This window comes from Panthera tigris, chromosome D1 (genome assembly GCF_018350195.1).
Source record: "Panthera tigris isolate Pti1 chromosome D1, P.tigris_Pti1_mat1.1, whole genome shotgun sequence".
Classification (NCBI taxonomy): Eukaryota; Metazoa; Chordata; class Mammalia; order Carnivora; family Felidae; genus Panthera; species Panthera tigris.
Window position 1 is genome coordinate 90809870 of NC_056669.1, and position 15071 is coordinate 90824940.

At 33.8% G+C, this 15071-nt stretch overlaps 1 pseudogene; it reads left to right on the plus strand.

The window, feature by feature from the left end:
- Nucleotides 1–14758, plus strand: part of LOC102973016 — a 122256-nt pseudogene extending 107498 nt beyond the window's left edge.
- The last annotated feature ends 313 nt before the right edge of the window (nt 14759–15071 follow it).

The window sequence follows — 15071 nt, forward strand, 5'->3', positions numbered from 1 at the left end:
AACTGATGCTCATAGCACACTGCACACTGGAACTTATGGCAAGTTACATGCTGATTACCCTTTAGAGCGATGGTTCTCAAACCGTGGTCTGGGAAGCTTCAGAGATCCTTAACATACGTCCAGGGTTTCTGTGAGGTCAAACTATTTTCATAATAATACTAAGACATTAATGACATTTTTTCGTGGTGTCAGCATTTACACTGAGGTTACAAAAGCAAACTTGGTGAAAAGTGCCATAGAAAGAATCAAGGCCATGACGCCAGGGTGCACTAGTGATCACTGTGCCCTTTACCATCACACACGAACCATAAAAACCATGCCAGGACAAGGGCAAGAATGTCCTTGATGAAATAATGAATAATAACTTTATTAAATTTCCATCCTTTAGTACACGTTTATTTTGTATTCTGTGTTACCAAACGGGAAGCACTTCTGCTTAAAACCGGAGTAAATTGTCTCTAGGGACGCTTTTATAGTTGGTCGAGTTGTGCTCATTAGCTGCTCTTTTTCATGCAACATCATTTTTACTTGACGGTGTCTGACAGATGAACTACGATATCAAGATGGGCCTTTTTGGATTTTCCCCCCAAAAGGCACAAAGTAAGGTTATCACTGTATGGAAAGGTAGACAATTTGTTACCAATCATAGAATATTATAATTTCAAGTGAGAATTAGGATTTGGGAAGACTTATATCTGTTATGTGAGATTGACAGCTCAGTTAAAAATGTATCTGCTGATAACTGTGGGCTTTTAAACAATGCAACTTTTGGTTTAATGAATTGGATCAACATTTGAAAGTTTTGCATAATTCAGTGAACCAGTGTTTTTCAATTGATGAATTCATGTTGGTACAAATCTATTCAAGAGTAAGAGATCTATTCAATAGATTTGAATGTGATATAGTAAGAAAAGTTCATGGATGTGAGCTGAAACTCCACATTGCAACTGACATTAAGAAACTGTCTCTTGGGGTGCCTGGGTGGCTCAGTGGTTAAGTTTCTGACTCCTGGTTTCAGCTCAGGTCATGATCTCATGGTTTGTGAGTTCAAGCCCCACGTCAGGCTCTGCACTGACAGGGTTGAGCCTGCTTGGGTTCTCACTCCCTCTCTCTCTGCCCCTCCTCTGCTCACTCTCTCTCAAAATAAATTTAAAAAAACATTAAAAAAAAAAAAAAGAAACTGTCCCTTGGTGTGTTTTCCTATAACATGAAAAATATATACAAAATTATTTTAACAGGTTTTCAAGTACTTTCTAACTGTATATCTATTTATGAAGCTGGATTTTTTTTTAAACAAATTTCAGCCAAAGTAGCACAGCACAATACATTGCATGCATAGGCAAATATGAAAATCTAGCTATCTTCTGTTAAGTAAGTCCTTAAAGAAATTTAAAAAAAAGAAAGAAATTAAAGAATACCCCTCTTTTCACTAATTATTTTTGTTTTAAAAATGCAACTATTTTTCATAATGTCAGTTATTTATGTTAATCATGAATGGGTATATTATTTTAGGTAAATCAATTAGTGCTTCAGAAATTCTCAGTTTTGATTTCATATCAGATAATATTGCTAGATATAACCACATAAAACAAGTTCTTTGGGATCCTTAGTCAATTTTAAGACTGTAATGGGTCTTGAGGCCAAAAGGTATGAAAACTGAAAACTGCAATTCTAGTACATGTATGTACTTTTGTTCCCCCCCCCCCAAAAAAAAAACAAAAAACTTCACTAATTTATTTTTGTTTTGAAGTTTATTTACTTATTTAGAGAGAGAGAGGGCAGGAGGGGGACAGAGAGAGAGAGAGAGAGAGGATCCCAAGTAGGGTCCACGCTATCACCACAGAGCCCAATGTGGGGCTCGAACTCACAAACCATGAGATCATGACTGGAGCCAAAATCAAGAGTTGGACACTTAGCTGACTGAGCACCCTAAATTTTATTAATTTCTAAACAAGTTAATGTCTGTTGTACTTTTCACTGTAATCCAATAATTGATAAAACATTATTCACAATGTTGAATTATATGTATCAAAAGTTTTAATTTCTTTTGTTTCTATGAAGACCAAGTTAAAAGTAAAGACCTTTTTTAAAGAGCTTATAAATTAGATGTGGGTGAAGTAAATGTAAAATAAAATACTAAGGGAAATATTGTAAAGATTTGGAAGGATTCTGTCCATAGTTTGTAACATCCTTAAATCCTTGCTACCTTTTGAAAAAAAATAAAATTAATAATCTTAAGAAAAATTACAAATATATACCAGGTAAGAAAGTGAAGTAAAACTCAAGTCAGAAGTACCATGTGCGTTGGAAAGGTCTTGTTCCCACAATGAAAACTACTGTCTAGGGCTCCCAGGTGGCTCAGTCAGTAAAGCCTCCAACTTTGGCTCAGGTCATGACTTCACAGTTTGTGGGTAAGAGCTCCACGATGGGCTCTGTGCTGATGCTCAGAGCTTGGAGCCTGCTTTATATTCTGTGTCTCCCTCTGTCTCTGCCCCTCACCCGTCTCTCAAAAATGAATAAAAACGTTAAAAATTTTTAAAAATACCGTCTAATCAAAAACTCTCTGTATTGTAACTAATAAGATATTTGAAGTATATATGCATTGCTTTTAGTGGTATATTTTGACCACTTTTGAAATTAATTGACCAAGGGGCGCCTGGGTGGCTCAGTCGGTTGGGCGGCCGACTTCGGCTCAGGTCAGGATCTCATGATCCGTGAGTTCGAGCCCCGCTCCGGCTCTGTGCTGACCGCTCGGAGCCTGCGGCCTGTTTCAGATTCAGTGTCTCCCTCTCTCTGACCCTCCCCCGTTCATGCTCTGTCTCTCTCTGTCTCAAAAATAAATAAACATTAAAAAAAATTTTTTAAAAAAAAGAAATTAATTGACCAAATACTAGTTGTGCTAATACTAGTATTGAGCTTTTAGTTTTGTTACAGTTTACAGAATTCATTACTTTTCTATAAATCTAGTTTCTTCCATCAATTTATACCAACCTCATTGACAGATGGTTTACATAAAATAAATTCAATTCATTTTTAGTATATATTTGTTAAGTTTTTGATAGTTATTCCCTGGTGTAACTATCCGCCCATCTTGAAATAGAACATATCTATTACCTAAGAATAATCCTTTACGTATAAATCCCTTTTAATCCCACCACATAGGTGGGATTACGTATAAATCCCTTTTAATCCCACCACATAGCATCTGATTTCTGATTCTAATCTGACATTAGGTTAATTTTACCTTATAGTGAATTCAGTACAAATAGAATTATGCAATATGTACTATTTTATGTCTCACTACTTTCGTTCAGCAAATCCTTTTGTATAATTAGTAGTTTATCCTTTTTAATGCTGGATAGTATACATTGTATGAATACCTGTTGATTCGTTTACTCGTTTACCTTTTGGTAAACAGTTGAGTACCTTCAGTTTCGATCTACTAAGAATAAAGCTGCTACAAACATTCATGAACACATATTTTTATGCACATATTTTTTCCTTTTCTCTTGGGCATACCTGGGAGTGAAATTGTTGGATCTCTGATAAATGTATCATTAACATAAAGAAAACTGGTGAACTTTGAAACAAAATGATTGTACAATTGTATACTCCCACAGGCAGTGAGTAAGAGTTCTAGTTACTCAATATTCTTGCCTAAATTTAATGCTAACAACTTTTTTTTTTTTTGTATATTTTCTTTTATGTAAGTACTCTTATCTTTTTGGGGTTTTAATCACCATCTCCCTGATAATTAATGATGTTGAGCATCTTTTCACGACTTCTTAGGCATTCTTATATTTTAAAATCCTGTAACCATTATTATTATTTTCTTATTATTATTAAGTTTTAAAACTTCTTCACTTATATATTATGGATGTGTCTTTGTTATGTATCTATCATATATGCATTTGTATTTTTGTGGTTTTCCTTTTAATTTTATTAATAGCATTTTATTAATGACATTTTATTCACCACATCCTGTAAAGACCAGAGTTTTACTTTGATGAAGTCCAAGTTATTATTGCTTTCATTATTTTTATGCTTGTTTTATTATATTCTTTAAGAAATCTTTGCCTATCCCACACTTATAGAACTCTTTTCTTATATTTTCTTGTAAAAGTCATATTGCTTTACTTTTTTGCATTTAGGTTCATGATCTATTTTGTGTTAAGTTCTTGATATACTATGCTATATCATAGTATAATAATTAAAATAGCTTGATATAATATATAATATAATGTAATGTAATATAATATAATATAATATAATTAATATAATACAATTTGATTTGAGTTACCTTGGCACCATTATTCATTGGCCATCTCTGTGAAGAATTCTCTCTGGGTGCTCCATTCTTTTCTATTATTCAGTATATCTATCTTTATATCAAATAACTTGGAGGCAGAGACCAAAAATACATTTCTTATTATGTAACAGCATTAATGTGGATTACGTTAAGTCTATAGATCAAGTTAGGAATAATAGACATCTTACTACTGAGTCATCATTTTGTCAAAAACTTTTTTTCTTTTTTTCTTTTTTTAATGTTTATTTTGAGAGAGAGAGAGAGAGAGCAAATTAGGGAGGGGCAGAGAGAGACAGGGAGAGAGAGAATAACAAGTAGGCTTTGTGCTATCAGCACAGAACCCAAACAGGGCTCCATCTCATGAACCGTGAGATCATGACCTGAGCTGAAATCAAGAGTCCGACATTTAACCAACTTAGCCACCCAGGCACCCATCAATTTGTCAAAAACATTTCTATATCTTTTGAAATATCATGTACTGTTTCTCCTTTATATTTTTGATATGGTAAACAACATGGATTGATATATGAATTTAAAATCAATTTTGCATATCAGGAATACACCCCATTAGTCATGGCACATTCATTTTTATGTATAGATGATTACATTTTTACAAAAGAATTTTGTATCTATTTTCTTGAAGAATATTGGTTTTTGGCTTTCATATATATTTTGTGGTTTTGTTGTCAAGCTTGTAGTTGTAGAATATGCTTTGTGTATTTCAAGCATTTCAGTTTTTTGAAACTTGTTTTATGGCTCACAATATGACCTTCCCTGTTGAATGTTCATATGCACTTGTAAAGATTAGTTATTAGGCCCTTTTTAGGTATAAGTTATCTCAAGTTACTTGATAGGGTTTTTCAAGTGTTGTATATTCTTACAGACATTTGGTGTGCTTGCTATTCGCTCTGTCAACCAATGGAAGCAAATGTTAAAATTGCCGGCTGTGGTTCTTTTTTTTTTTTTTTTCCTCAATTTTGCTCTGTGCACTTTGAAGCTTTGTTACTAGATGCTTACACATTTAAAATTGTTAAATATTCTTGCAAATTGATCCTTTATCATTATAAAATATTTCTCTTTATCATTATGATCCCTCCTTATCTTTATCTTATGGTACATATATTTTTTTATTCTTTTCCTCATGTTCTTTTATTATTTTTCTTTGACATCACAGATATCTGCATAAAGCATCAGTGCAGGACTTTTAATCAAAGCAGGTGGTGATTCATTAATTCAGCTGAAGGTCTTTGTGGATATCTGATGACCAAGAAAGTATACCTCTCTGATTGAAGTTATCATTACGTTTCCTGATGTACACAGCTGTCCAGAAGCAGTTAAAATTCTTGTATCCTATGTTAAAGGTGTTCTTTGGTGGTGTCTAAGAGCATTGTTCTGTCCATAACTGCATGGTGACATTTAAGGTTTTTCATCTTTAGTTAGTTGTTTGAACAATTGTTTTGGTAAACGCTTTTGTCACTACTGCTAGTTAGCTTTGAGCCAAAGCTTAATTTTCATTTCCTATTTTATCCATTGTTAATTTACCCTTTCTTGATTTATTTTAAATATTCATAGTAATTACCTTACGTTTAAAACAAGGCAATATCCTGTGTTTTCTGTTTTCCAATTCCCTAAGCTTCAGTAACAGTTTTAGTAACCTTTGCTCAGTCACACTTTCCAAAGTATTTTTAAGTCTTTAGCTCACTCTATGAAAGCATTTGCTTTAATTTACAGTTGTTTCTGTTTTCCTGACTGATTAAAGACTGATATTATATTTGCTACTAGAAATAGTTTTAGAAAATATATCCCTAATAATGGCAATCTAAGATTAGTTTTGTAATTAATGAGAACATATCATACTAGTAGTCAGTTCTATGCAATGGAAACAAAGGAACTTATTACACACAATTGCTTAGAATGGCATACCTATTGAGATGATGTTTGGGAGACCAAGGTGCTGATCCAACAGAATATTAGTCTAGAAATGAGACCAAATGCCAACAGACTGAATGGTTGCTCTAACTTCACTAAAGATATTGCAGATACAAAATAACAATTTTAGAGCTTAAAAATCTTGGCTCCATACCCGTTAGAGACCCAGCAAACTTATAGAACTACTCTAAAATAACTGCTTATCATATAGAAACAGTGTTCATTATCTGTAAGCCGTGAGCAAATAGTTCTGTTGCTTAAATTAGAAAATAAGTTAAATTAACAATTTCATTAAGTATGATATGTGAAAGTAAGACTATGCAATGAGAAAGAGTGGAATTCAGTACATTGTAATGGGGATATTTGAGTGAATGAAGATGAATGAAAAATCATAAACTCACAAATACATTGAGACTCCCTTGCTAGCTGGGCAGCCTTTCATTATACCTTTGAGCCTCTATGTTTGTAGAGACTATAATGTTTTCATCTGAGGAAAAGGCTTTTTAAGAGGATACTGTTCTCCACAAGGTCCACAACAAAACCCAGACACATAACTAGAGTCAGACAGCAGCAGTCAGAATACCCCATGCAGATAAGAACAAAGTCTGGATTCCATGAATATAGCATGAACACTGAAAGAACTGAAAGATTGTGTGTGTGTGTGTGTGTGTGTGTGTGTGTGCATGCACATACATACATATATACATACATACAGAGGTAGAGAGTGAGAGAGAAAGAGAGACCTGGGGAATGTTTTTAGGGATTGATTGAATAAATTTTAAGGTTTTAAATCAAAGAATAAGAGACATCACATTGAATTGAACCAAATTAATCAATGTGGGTACAACTTATCAGATAGTCTGGATTCACTGTGTTAGCTTGAGCAACTGTCAATGGCTTTAGTAATTTATTTGTTGGTTGACTATAAAGTGGACTCAGTGGCAGCCTATAATAAATTCTGCTCTGTCTCACCCATCGGATAAATGTCTGAGTTCAAATGTTGTACTTTTCAATTTCTTGCATTCCTGTTTAATTCTATAGATTTCAGTCCTCTTGTGAGATTCTTCAATTAGCGTCTTTCTCCCTGTTTTTCTCCATTTCTTGAATACAACAATCATAAATGTCTAAAGTCCTTGTCAGTTCATTCAATATATGTACCATTTATAGGGCACTTTCTATTTTCCCTTATATTTTGATTTTTTTTCTTGACTTTTGATCAAGGTGTTTCTAGTTTTGTTTTGTTTTTTAAACATAATTATTTTTAAAGGAATCCTAGATACTGAGTATGAAAAGTATAACAGTGTTGCCAGGATTTTTTATCACAAAACCTGAGATTTGTTGTCTTGCCACATCGAAAAATGAAGAGGTGGGCACAAAATGAGCAGAAGACAAAAGTTTATTAGAATATAAGATTAGAAAGGAAGACTAGTAGGGAAGCTCTCTTTACAGAGAGGGGACATTGGAAAGTAAATGCCTGAGGACTATAGGCAAGGGTCCTTGTTGTATAAGGTTCTGGTCAGCCCTCCCCCTAACTTCCCCCTTATTCCTTCTCAGATTCTACTCTTAATGGCTTGACAGCTCTAGGTGCTGGGTTGTCCATTCCTGACTGGTTTACAATGTATGAGGGGTGGTCTATGGCCATACTTAGTTCTCTTCAAATTCCTGAGGGGAGTAGGTGGGGTCTGTTAACATTCTTGAGAGGAATCTTATGCCTGAGGGGCTTGCTGTAGTCAGACACTCCCAGCATCATTCAGAAATCAGTGTTTTTCCCCACCCAGGGACTTGAGGCCCTAATCTTTCCCTCTCAGCCTACTGAATCCTATCTTCTCCTATCATAACAAATGATTTAACTTCCTCTAAAAAGAATTTACGTTACTGGTCATTAGCAAAATGTAGTAGTGGACAATTCAAGCAAGAGCTATGCTACATCAGGCTCAGTTTACTCAGTTTACCCTTGTAATACTCTGGCACTGCAGGGTTTCCAACCAACAGTCTGATGTCTCTGGCAGGGTTCTTCTTCCCAATAGATCCTAAACTCTAATTCAGTATTGTATTTACATTTGATAAATGTCCAAAGCTGAAAACCTATCATGTACTTGTGGTTTCTCTGTCCTCATAATTCCCTGGGAAGTTTCTTCAGGTTTTACAATTCTCAGAATTACCAGCAAGTGTCCTTAAGGGTAGAAGATTCTGTGGTCTATTCACCCCCTGTGAGATTCTGAGTTTCTGAGATTCTCCACATTCTAGTGCCTTAAGCCCTTTAGTTGCCTCTGAAGCTTTCCACTGCCCTCAAGTAGATAATTTGTGTAATTTTTATGTAAATTTTCTAGTTGTTCCATGAAGATGCACTGGTCTGCTATCTAAAACTTCCTAACCGAAAATGGAGTTTGAAAATATTTATTTAATTTCAATATATCTAAAGGGAATATTAAGTGAATTAAAATAAATATGTATCAAAAAGATGAATATAGTGACTAGTCCATTTTATGCTTCTTTTGCAGGGAGAAAGTGAGCATGTTTAAGTGTAAGAGACAGCTACATCATGTTTGATGAAAGCACAATATTGTTCTTGTATTGTTCAAGAGTTAATTGGAGTTAGACCCAGTACAGATGACCATAGGAGACGACACCTCTACTTACTTTGTTCTCCATAGTAATTAATTTCCTTTTGTTTGTTGAACTTCCTTTTTTTTTTTTTTTTTTTTTTTTTGCACGCATCAGTATCTTAGGTGCTAGAAACTATATTACTCAGACTTTGTTAGCAGTAGATTCAAACTTCGGTTATACTAGTAAAAGGTGCTCACAGAATAAGAGAAAAATAGAAGAGAATCAAATATGGTTATTTGCTGGTGTATGCACTTCAGGACATGATAAACATTATGTTTTGATGGAAGCATTTGGGTATCTTCTTCTTTTTTTTTCCCCTTCTTGAAAATTACACAATTGTTCTGAGAGGACCAGAGATCATTGGCTGTAGTTTTTTGAATGTCTTGTATTAATTTGCTAGGGTTGCCATAACAAAGTACTCGAGACAGGATGTCTTAAACAAAAGAAATTTATTTTCTCACAGTTCTGATGGCTTGGAAGTCCAAGATCAAGGTTTGGTCAGGTTCCTATCCCCCAAGGCCTCTCTCCTTGACTTGCAAATGCCCACCTCACTGGGTTCTCACAGGGCCTTTCTTCTGGGATGCACATCCCTGGTATCTCTCTCTCTTTGTGCCCAGATTTCTTCCAATAAGGACAGCTGTCAGATCATTGTAGAACCCACCCTAAAGGCCTAATTTCAATTTAAACAAATCCATAGGCCCTTCCTCCAATGCAGCCACATTTTAAGGTACTGGTTCAGTGTATGAATTTGGGTGGGATACTACTCAGCCCATAACTGGGTTTCTGATAATCAGAATGCTACCAGAAGCTTTACTGACCTGGAAATCCAAATCCTTCTCACACTTTTGTAAAGTTTTATTCCTTCTTTTAGCTGTCTTCCAATTGAAAACACTTAGGTGTTTTGTTTTGTTTTGTTTTGTTTTGTTTTACTTAACCTTGTCTGACAGTGAATCAAATATATCTTTATTTGAGGTAAAGAACTCTTAATCAAGAAAACAATTTAGGAATTATCTAGATTAGTGTTAGCAAACATTTTGTCCAAGTTAGTCTTAAGTTTTATGGGCCAAGAAGCAAAATCAAGGATATCATTTAAATGTTTACATATTTACATAGCCATTTAAAATAAACAATTTAAGAATGTAAAAAACATTCTAAGTTTGTGGGCAAGATTGGGTTCCTAGACCATATAGTTTCCTAGTCCTTGATCTAAATTATTTATTTTTTTCTAGATACAAAATTCTGAAGCCCAAAGGGGGGTAAAAAACAAAGTGTTCAAATCACATGTGAACTATTGGGAAAACACATTAATAACCAAACATTGATCAGTTTGCACACTGCTTCTTGGTTGAATCCTTTGTCTTCTCAAAGAAAGAGTATTAGATAATAGCCACTATTTCCACATTAATTTCCTTATTAAGCTGTGTAGTCTCTGACTTCCGGTTCTGTATTTTAGCTAAGACTGAATCCAATAATAGGAGATTTATAATTCTCTATATTCACACTCATACAAGATTATGACAGGAGTGGAGAAGCTAAGGTAAAATGTTGAAATAAATGTTTTCATTATGTGAATTAAGAACTTATTTTTAAAGAAAAGTATTTGTTGGAAAGATGATAGTTTTCATCACTTGTGGTGTTTGTTTTGCTCAATAAATTACATCAACATGAAAATCTAAAAAAATTTGACAACTTAGATTTAAAAGACCTTTTGCATATACAGGCCATTGTGTCAATGTTTCCATCTTCAAAAGGTAGACATAATTAACAGGATTTTTTTGTTTTGTTTTATTCTTAAAAATTCTAAAGGTTCAGATTTGATTCTTTGTGTCTTGGGGGGAAAGTCATATTCTTTTACACTTAAAAATAAATATTAGATAAAATTTTCTACTATATTTTAAACATCTGTAAACATGCACTGCATATATAAGCTGAGAAAGACTAGATAACTCGCTAAATCATGTTTTCTATGTGAAATACATTATTTACTAGTGGGTTTCCAAGGTTACATTCCTTAAATTCCCAAAGATTTAGTTTTATTTATTTTTAAAATTGGAGTATGATGGCAACTACACTGATTTTTTTAAAAAGGTCATCCTGTGAGATTGCATATGTATTATACATATTATATATATAAACATTTTGGGGATGATCATATTTTCTACTATGTAGAAAGTGCTTCCTGAAGGTTGACTATTTCCTATGTTTATTTTTGATTCTACCATTTACACAATGCATGGTTGATAGGTAGAAGAGAGACAGTCAGACAATGAGAAGATAGAAGGTTATATACCTAATATCTCAGTACAGAAAACCTATTAAGTGAACACCATTAGAGAAAAGGTAATAGACCTATTTTATAATATAAATTTGTGGGTTTTTTAATTGAGTAAGGAAAAAGAAAAAATTTTAGGTGCTTCTCTTTGATATCAAGTTAGATTAGCTGTTTGAGCTGTTTTTGTAAAAGAGAAACTCATAATCATTACATCTGCTTTTAATAGAGTAATAAACAATCCCTCCTGTCAATAATCCATGATCCAAGAAAAAAGAAATATGTTAAAATAATAAGGAAAAAATAGGTGTACAGATTATATGACTGAACATGAAGAATATGTAGAAAATCTTCAATAGAATATGCATAAACATATTTATAAATAAGTTAGGCAAGGTAGAACAACATGAAGGTAGTGAAAAAAACCTAGTATTTCCATATAATAATAAATAAGAAGCAGATAAAAATCATATTATATAAAACCAGTTATAAAAGCACCAAAATATATCACATAGGTAGGAATTAATTTAACAAACATTGCACAAGACTTCTGGTTGGGGAAAAATATTGAGAATAATTCAATAAGATAGATGGGTAGATACCAAATAATACATGATCATGAGTTGCAGGTTTGACTTGTATAAACATTTCACTTCTTTCTGAATTTGTTGATAAACAAAATGCAATCTTAATAATTCCCAACACTTTAGTTTTTCATTTGTAAAAGTTGATGAGCTGATTCATAAAATACACATTGAAATGTATGAAGGTTCAGGAATAGATAAGATACCTTTTAAGAAGAACACCTTTGGAATATCTGGTCTAATAGTTAGCAGGAATTATTTTAAAAGGTTTAACAATTATGATAATGTGATATGGCTACTAGGTTAGATAAATACACAGACCAGAATAGAAAGTTCAGAAATAGACTCACTCATTTTTAGAAATTTGATATACAGTAATGTGGCAATCCAGAGCACTGTATTAAGAAGAAAAAAATCAAGATGCTGTGTAGGTAGCAACACATGAAAAAATAAACAAACTTGACCCCTACAATACATGAAAGTAGAGCCCAGATTGATTTTAAATTTAAATATGAAGGGAAAAAACTATAAGATTTTTAAACAATTTTATAAGAAAATGTTAACTCCTTAGAGTATGGAAATAATTAAACAAGAGTAAGAAAGCACTGTTCATATGGGAAAAATTAATAAAGCAGACAGTATAAAAAATCTTGTACTTCTCTTGATACCTTTTCTCTTTTTTTAATTTTTTTTTTAATGTTTATTTTTGAGAGAGAGAGACAGAGCTCAAGCGGTGGGGGGTGGGGGTGGTGGCAGAGAGAGGGAGACACAGAACCTGATGCAGGCTCTAGACTCTGAGCTGTCAGCACAGAGCCTGACATGGGGCTGGAGCACATGGACCATGAGATCATGACCTGAGCTGAAGTCAGATGCTCAACTGACTAAGCCACTCAGGTGCCTCAGATACCTTTTTATCTAATAAGGATGTTTTAGTTACATTTTGGAAGTTAGTTCTGATCTTTTAGAGATGGAAGCTTATATTTTTAGCAGTAAAAAAAAAAAAAAAGGATATATATATAGATAGATACACACGCACACATATATATACACATATATATACACACACATATATATATATTTTATCTATATCTATATCTAATATATATATCTTGGAAAAATTCAATTGTGTGTGAAAGTGGATGGGATAGAGATGAAACTAGATTGTCCGTAGAGTAATAATTCTTGAAATTGGATAATGATAGACATACGTTCATTATGTTCACTTTGCCAATTTTCTCTTAAGTGCTTGAAAATTTTCACAATAAAATACTTAAATCAACAAAGTAGGAAAAATCATTTGCCATGCATATAGTTGCCAATGAGCTATGTCCTGAATTGGTAAAGAACCCCTAGAAATCAATAGGACAAAAAGGTAACAGAACAGTGGCTAAGAGATTTGAGCAGACACTGGACAAAAGACATTCAGATTTCCAATGACATAGGAAAGGGGATCAGCATCAGTAGTCATAAAGGAAATTTAAATTAAAATTGTAGTGATATACCACTGCACACCCACCAAATGGCTAAAATTAAAGCAAACAAATAAACAAAAGATTGACAATACAAACTGCTGTGGTTTCTATTTCTCTACTGAGACAGCACAAACACAAAAGATGTGGCACAAAAAGAACTCTTAGATATTAAAGTATAAATTATTACCAACAATCCTAGAGGTCCCAATCAGGCTTCATAGGCCCACAGACGGGAAAGGTGCCATGAGGCAAATTACAGAAGATCTTCACTAGACAGAAAGCCAGAATTCCAAATGCAGTGACTGTGTAATTTTCCCCTGTGGAGGAACTCTCCTTGCATCAAGAAATAGAGATCATCTTGACCAGTGGTGCCATGTTTTAAAAATTATCTACCTTCAAAATAATCCCTTTGGAAAACTCAAGAAACTTGAATATTTCAATTTAACTTTTAACAACCCTGAAAAAATTAAGAATTTGGAAAGACTGAAGGGTCTACAAAATTTACCTTGAATGTGAATTTCACTGGAGAGCTGATCAACAGAAAAACCCTGCAGCACAGCATCTATCTGAAGGAGCTCTTTTGCATGTATAACCCAAGTGCTGACTTTGAAGGATACAGGAAGATGTTGGTGGCAATTCTTCAGCAATTAAAATGTGGGTTGATAAATAAAGGAAGTTCAGAAAAGATTCAGGAATTGCAGAAGTATTCAGTAATTGGGCAGGAAAGGCATATTGTCTCAAATGTGCCCAAGATAGAAACATGTGGCTCAGAAGAGACTTCAAAAATAGCATAAAAATAGACAAGAAGAAAAGTTACCCGGTTTTGCCAGATATTGATACACAGATATCACTACTGTCCTATCATCTTTAAAGAACAAAGACCACCAGATGCTAGAAATAGAAGAAATGGAACTCAATCAAAAGAAGTCAGATGAAAGCAAAGAAGACCTAGCATTCTGGTGTAACCTCTGAGTTTCCTTCTTCGTCTACATTGGAAACTCTTAGACAGATGGAAAAATAATGGAAAGACCAAGAAAAATTATGTGCTACAAGCAAGAAAGGGCAACCACCAGAACTTTGATCAATGAAGATGGAAAATCCCTGAAAATAAATGAACCCCACACTTAACTTCTCTGTGAAAGATGATGAAAGACATAACCAGATCATCCTGAATCTTGCTGTCTATAGGTAAATGTGATTGATGTCGATGTTCAATCACCCTATGTGTGAATAATGGCTAAAGGAAAGTCATTTCAGCTTGCACTTTCTACAGAAGTCAAACTTTAAAGCAGCTCTGCTAGAAAATCTCAGACAACAGGGTGTTTGGGAATCATGCCCAAACAGAAGTAATTACAGGTGGCAGAAAAGCACCCAGGTCTGTGAAAAATACCTTGAACATCAGCAGAGAGCAAACAAAAGAAGCAAACAAACAGAAATTAGAAGTAGATTCTGACAAACACACAGTCCCTATATGGCTAATATAGTTCAAAAAGAAAAACATTCACCCAGAAGTGTTGGATCTGAACAAAAATTATATCGGTTGATGAAGATCCACATTTGGCAGATAACCCTGGAATGCCTCCATTGATTTGAAACATCAGGCTGCATTGTCATAGACTATGACCCATAACACTTAGTTTTACTTAGTTTAAAGAGTGTGTGTGTAACACATATTTATGGAGTAAAGAGAGTTATTTATCAGTATTACTACTCTAAAGTTTTCACTCTCCTATACTTTGTGTATTATTACTTAAACAGTTTAAAGTTAAAAGGAGACCTAAGTATCTTATAGCTGATTATTTGTTTATATAAAGTCTTGGCTAGGGAAAATACTCAAAAAATTACTGTTAGGGCACCTGGTGGCTCAATCAGTCAGACTTCAGTTCGGGTCATGATCTCAT